This window comes from Trichechus manatus, unplaced genomic scaffold (genome assembly GCF_000243295.1).
Source record: "Trichechus manatus latirostris isolate Lorelei unplaced genomic scaffold, TriManLat1.0 scaffold00107, whole genome shotgun sequence".
NCBI classification, from domain to species: Eukaryota; Metazoa; Chordata; class Mammalia; order Sirenia; family Trichechidae; genus Trichechus; species Trichechus manatus.
Genome location: NW_004444043.1, coordinates 8281471 through 8288338, shown reverse-complemented (window position 1 = coordinate 8288338; position 6868 = coordinate 8281471). Strand labels below are relative to the sequence as shown.

Sequence of the window (6868 nt, the reverse complement as noted above, 5' to 3'; positions counted from 1 at the left end):
TGACTTGATTCCGACTCTTAGTGACCATCGAGGACAGAGTAGAACTGCCCCATCAAATTTCCAAGGCTGTAAATCTTTCCGGAAGCAGACTGCCACAGCTTTCTGCTGCTGAGCGGCTGGTAGGTTGGAACCTCTGACCTTCCAGTTAGCAGCTGAGCGCTTAAACCATTGTACCAGCAGGGCTCCTCTACACAACCACAGTACGATTATAAAAATCAGGAAGTTAGCGTAGATACAGTAAGCCTTAGTGTTTTCAAATTGTCTAGTTGGTGCAATTGCTAATTTTCTATTTCTGTAATATGTTTATCTTAGAGCTTAGTTAGAGGTGATTCCTCTCTATCTAACTTCTTGGGTATACTCTTTATGAGTAATTACCTTCTTTAAATCCTTGCTGCATAAAATGAAGAGGACTCTCTTAGGGCATATATATATAAAAAATATGCTAATCTCTAGAAAGCTACACATTGATTCACCAGTAACCTGAGATTGATAGGCAGTGCATATTCAAAAAAAAAAAAATCACTAATTTGAAGAAATGTGGAATATTGATAATTTCTATATAGGTCAACCTATATATAAAAGGTCAGTTTCATCCTCAAATTAGATAATGTTAAGCACTGACATAAACTTGGTTTTGCAGTTTACTGGTAACTAAATAATACTGAGTCAAAATAAGAGAATCAAATGGACTCTTAAATACCTAGTGCAAGCTTTAAATATTGCAATTCAAAAAAAGAAAACTTTTGTGAACTCAGAGGGCTATTTGTCTTTTACTGACCATACAATTCTATTTTCTAGACCAGATCATTCTCTGAAGAGTAATATTATCTGACATTTGTATAATGCGTGGCAGTCTACAAAAGACTTCTGCATGCATTATTTGATTTATAGTAAAGCAAGCGCTACCTTCAAGTTGGTGAATGGGTTTTATCAAATGCCAAAGATTGGTTTTCATACAGAGTGTAGATGTTGATAGTTTAGCAATAAAATTTGGCCAAAATATTGTTCCTGTGTATTTGTAAAGTGTGTCACAACTACTGAGAGTTGTACATGTTAACACTCGCGCTTGGCTTTGGGCCCTTAACTAGCAGTCTGTGATAAGATCTGTTTCTATTAGAGCAGTTTCTGACATCCTGCCATGATCTTTGTGTCTTTAAACTTTGCTCAGAGCTAGTGGCCATTCTTTGGCTTGGGATTCCATTTTCCTCTAATTGCTTTCCTGAGAAAGTTGCCATTCTAGCCCTTTGACTTTCCATACCATGCTCATAGGCCATCCAAATTAGCTCAGACTAAAATCTAAGAACTCAGAAGATATGTCACAAGGTATGTCTCCTCTGTGGACTACTCTGAAGTATCAAAGAAATTTCTCACTCCCCTTATTTTTGTTATTTTGTGATATATAACTAATATAGCAATATTGTTATTTTCCTAGGCTTTCTCAAGTTTTTTTTGAAGAAATTGATCTATTATGCAAGTCAATTTTTTAGAAGTGGAAAAAGCTAATGGAGTAAAGTTTTTGTAAAGTTTTCATTCGTAATATTTTGTAAAACTTTAATTATTAATCGTATACCTGATAATATCCTCAGTCTGTGCTTTGGTTTCTTTTGTAGTTGGTCTTTTTTAATTGAGAAGAGTGTAGTTACTGGAAAACTTATGTCTATAACTGATGGAAAAGTACTTTGCTAAGTGGCAAATCATATCCCTCAATTTGAGGATGCAGCTTTACTCAGGGCATGGATGAGATGATAGAAATGAAAATTCAGCATCCTTCAGACTTTGCCAGGACTGCTGTGAGGTTTTGCTGTGCCAGTTAAGCTGTTGGTTAAGCGGTTGGAACGTGAAACTTGACGTGGCAGCAGCCATTGTACCTGGTTATGGCTGGAACGGGAAATAGAACCTCATGCAAAATTGTACGTCATGGCTTTGACTTCAGGAAATAGCTTTAAATTTATTTTAGATATTATTTCCCTCATGTATTTAATCTCATTACTTGGAGCTGCAGTCATGTTTTAGCAGGTTCGGATTCAAGTACTTTGCCTGAGCATGCTGTTAAGGAGTCAGGTTATGAGTTTTACTCATCATGAGTCATTTAGCTTCACATCAGAAATTTAAAGTAGCCACAGGTTGTCCTTCCAACCTCTCTCGCTTGTATCTATGATAATAGCCTCTAGCGGGGTATGCCCAGAAGGTATGGAGAGTTAGATCAGTGTAGATCTTGAGAATGGGCTCTTGAAAACACTTTCCCAGATAAAAATGTTCACTAATGACTTTTTCAGTGGACAAAACAGAGAAAACATTCATTTTAAAAATAGTCGAAGTTTAAAAACATTCATGGTTCATTAAATAAATGTATTGCCAAACCAAGGTAATGATGCAAGAGATTTCCTTTAAGACAGAGTTTGCTAAAAGAGGACATGCACATTGGAACAACTTCACTCTAATGCTTCCTGTTAGAGCAAATAATCTGGTATAAAGTAATTTTGTTCCAGGTTTGTGTGTGTGTGTGTGTGTGTTTTGGGTGAGAAAACATATACAATTAGTATTTAGACACTTCAAATAGTAAGATATGTGAGTATAGCAATTATTTCAAGTACTAATTTTATACCAAGGAATGGAAAAGGAAACAGAATTAATAGAGATTCAATAGGAACTATACTGAGTTATCGTTATATGGATAGTACTTTGAGTTTGAACCCACTTCTACTTTTTTTATGGATTTGACCTTACAAATGTAAACATTATGCTTTCTCTGTAGCCACTGTTCTTGTTCAGGCCCTAATTAATCTTACATTAATCTTAGATTCTCTAAGGGCCTACATAATGGTCTCCAGGCTTCTATCTTGCCTACCTCTCAGCCATACTCTGTGCTATAAGCAGAAATAATCTTTCTGAAATAGAAATGAAATCTTGCTTAAAATGCATTAATATTTTCCCAAAGATTTGGGAGATACATATACACCCCTTTGTTAGGGCTCCTGACAAAGTTACTTGTTCCGCAAACTTCTTGCAGTTTTTAGAACATGACAAGCTTCGCTGTTTTGTTCATTCCAATTTTCTGCCGGATTAACCATGCCTCATTTCAAGAGAGGCTTCGATCAGCTCCAGCCTCCTCTAGGAAGTTTCCTCAGCCCTTGTGTGTGGTCCCACGGAGAGCAAGGGATGAAGCTTTAATTGTTTCTGTACCTCAGTGCTGGGCATGTAATGAAAACCTGTTGCCCTCAAGTGGATTCTGACTCATAGTGACCCTATAGGACAGAGTAAAACGGCCCCATAGGGTTTCCAGGGAGCGCCTGGTGGATTTGAACTGCTGACCTTTTGAAGTGAGCTCTTAACCACTGAGCGGCAGGAGCTCCAGGCATACAACTTGTGCACTAAAAATTCGGAATGGAGTGAATCACCAGCTCCTCCCTCCTGTTTATATGCTTACATGTAGCAACCAGCTGACCCCTAGGGGTTAAGACTGACCCCTAGGGGTTAAGACTGAGTGGAGGCTATTGGTTTTGGTTAGAGGGTAGGATCTTCCTTTAACAAAACAAAACAAAAACATAAAAACCACCACCAACAAAAACAAACAAAAAAACAAACCTTACTTCTAGCATTTCATGATATCCCTAAAAGTCAGCTTGGAAAGTAAAGACAAGGCTGCTCTAAATGCTGGGTGGTGTGTCTGTAAAAGGGGCCTTGGTGGTGCAGTGGTTAAGTGCTCGGCAGCTAATCAAAAGGCCAGCTGCCCCCAGCCGCTCCACTGGAGAAAGATGTGGCAGTCTGCTTCCTTAAAGATTTACAGCCTTGGAAACCCTATGGGGCAGTCCTACTCTGTCCTATAAGGTCTCTGTGAGTCGCAGTTGACTTGATGGCAACAGGTATCTGTAAAAAGCACATGTGTGTAATGGGTTTGTGTTTTGTTAAATCATTTACCTTTTTTTTTCCCAGATACTTCTTCAACCATGGCAATGGTATCAGAGTTCCTCAAGCAGGCCTGGTTTATTGACGGTGAAGAGCAGGAATACGTTGTAAGTAAAGGGACAATAAAATAACTTAGTTACAATATTAAAATAGAAAGTAATATTGTGTGAACAGACGCTAATGTATGTGTCTCTCATCCACAGAAAACTGTGAAAGGATCCAAAGGCGGCCCTGGGTCAGCAGTGAGCCCCTACCCCGGCTTCAATCCATCCTCGGATGTTGCTGCCTTGCACAAAGCAATAACAGTTAAAGGTGATGAAGACAGGCCCTCCAGGACATCACAGTGGATATTGAAATGACTGTTGAAAAACATACATTTGCAATGGGAAAAATCTTTCCTTTTGAAGTTAAATGATTTCTTTCTCAAATGAAGATGTATTTGGGGATGTATTTAGGGATATTCTTACCAGTGCATTTTTAGCAGAAGCTCAATGTTGAATTCAACACCTCTGCTCACATGTAGGGTTTGATGTAGGACCAAAATCTGCAACCCAAGGCCAGGAACAATTGCCTCTTCCTTTCTCAGTCAAATGAATGAAATGGCATTATAATTAGTTGTCTGACATTTTGTGTAGCAAGTGATTTTCTAGGCTGATATAATTTATATTTCTTTGTTTGTTAAACACTTAAGTTGGAGCATCTTTCAATATCAATATCGATTTTTCCTAGAAATTGTCATTCTGATAACATAATTTCAAGAATAAGGGCAAAGTAATTTGTTGAGACAAATTTATATTTAATTAGTTATTTTTTTTAATGATAGCCTGGAAAATGTTCTAAAGCCACAAAAACTGGTTTGAAAAAATAGTTAAAGGAATAACCAATTAATCCTGGTCATGATAGACATGAATAGTTCATATTTAATAAACTACATTTGTGTATAGTTTACATTCAGAAACTGCATTTTCAATTTTTCTTTGAGCAAGTGCATGATGCGCTTGTAGGTAAATATTCAGAGGGGAAAAAATACGATTGGAAAGACCATTCAGGCAGAAGAATAACTTGATAATGAATCACTGTAAACCAATCACTGATGATGAAGCAATTTGCTTTTCAAAGCCGGTTGTTAGTTGCCTTTGAGAGCAGCTGATCCACAGCTACCTGATGTATAACAGACAAAATGTTGCCTAGTCCTGAGCCATCTTCGTTATCTTTGGTATGTTTGAGTCCGTTGTTGCAGGTACTCTATTTTGAATGCGTTCCAACCGAGGAGGCTCATCTTCCAAAAATATATAGGATAGTATTCTGTTATGATCTCTTACATTTTCATTGGCTAACCTTTGCAAGTGGATCAGCAGATCTTTCTTCCCAGTCAATCTTAGTCTGAAAGCCCTGTTGAAATCTGTCACCATGGCTGACACCGGCTGGTTTTGAAATGCCCTGAACATAGCTCCCAGCATCATAGCAACACATACAAGCCACCATAATACACCAAATTCTCTGATGGCCTTTTGCTTTTTATTTCCAGGTGTGGATGAAGCAACCATCATTGACATTTTAACTAAGAGAAACAATGCACAACGCCAGCAAATCAAAGCAGCATACCTCCAGGAAAAAGGAAAGGTAAGCTATGGTGGTGAAGATAGCTAGTTCATTTTAGTAATATTCATGCTTAAACATAGATCCTGAAGTACAGTTACTTAGTCTTTGAATCTCTGCCCACTATTTTCCTATTGTACCTAAGACTGGGATTTCAGTAATAATCCCCTATGCTGCAACTGAATCAATCCTAGTGAGTTTACTGACTATTAATAAATTATTTGTCTTGGTGTAAAGTTCTTTGACAGTTTGGTGTTCTGTATAAGAGACAAGTTTTTAATTTGGACACAACAAACATCAAGGTTAGTTGGCAATAAGGAATAAATTCTGATTCGAATATGTCTTCTGCTAACAAACTGAACTATTTAATTCGTAATGTGAAATGTAGACCATAATTCTACTTTAAATATAAGTTTTACATCTTTCCCAATATATATGGGTTATTGTTTTTTAAGGAGTACAGTTAGAAAACGATATAATGTTAATGTCTAATTATATTGCTTACTTGAGCTGTGCAAACCTCAAATATTAGAAAAATTATTAATACTTAATTTTAAAAGTATTCTTACTACTGTTTTCATCTGTATGTGTACATGCCCCCCTACATTTTCAGCTTTGTGATTGCTTCCCTGACTAAAGACTTAAGAATTCGTTCCTAAAAGAAGTTATCGATGCATTCAGTGAATTCCATTCTAATCATTCTAGCTCTAAGAGATTAACATAGAATTCTTAATTATCTGATACAATTTTGTATATGAAGTAAACGGGCTCTAACAGATGGTTGGGTTTAGGGATCAGCAGGAAAATTACCTTAAGGTCAGGGAACAACATGTTGCCATATAACCTAGCCATTTCTTATTAGAAGCCCTGACTTAATTTACTCTTTATAGCCCCTGGATGAAGCTCTGAAGAAGGCCCTCAAAGGCCATGTCGAGGAAGTTGCTTTGGCTCTGTTAAAAACTCCAGCCCAGTTTGATGCTGATGAACTCCGTGGTGCCATGAAGGTAAACCGCCTGATTTAAGCAAAACCTCTTTCCTCAAGACAATGTGTAGTTCAAGTCTGTTTACGCCTGCTTTTGTATTCTCAACATTGTGTTGAGTGTCTGTCAATCAGTGGGAATCGATAAACGAATGAATGAATGAACAAATAAATAAATGTTGGCACAAAGGACTGTGCTGCTGTCCACCCTCCTGGTGATGTCACTGTATGAGTCATATATCTACATTTTTTATATCTTTACCTAAAATGGTAGCTATAAACTAATTTTGTTTTAGAGCAATAGAATAAAGTTTATTTTAATTATTAAATATGATGGGTAAAATTTACTCAATGTCAGACTCAGATAAATTTTGAGACACATAA

General features: G+C 37.1%; 1 pseudogene; it reads left to right on the top strand.

The window, feature by feature from the left end:
• LOC101354700 (annexin A1-like) overlaps window positions 1-6868 on the top strand; it is a 19635-nt pseudogene that overhangs the window by 3659 nt on the left and 9108 nt on the right.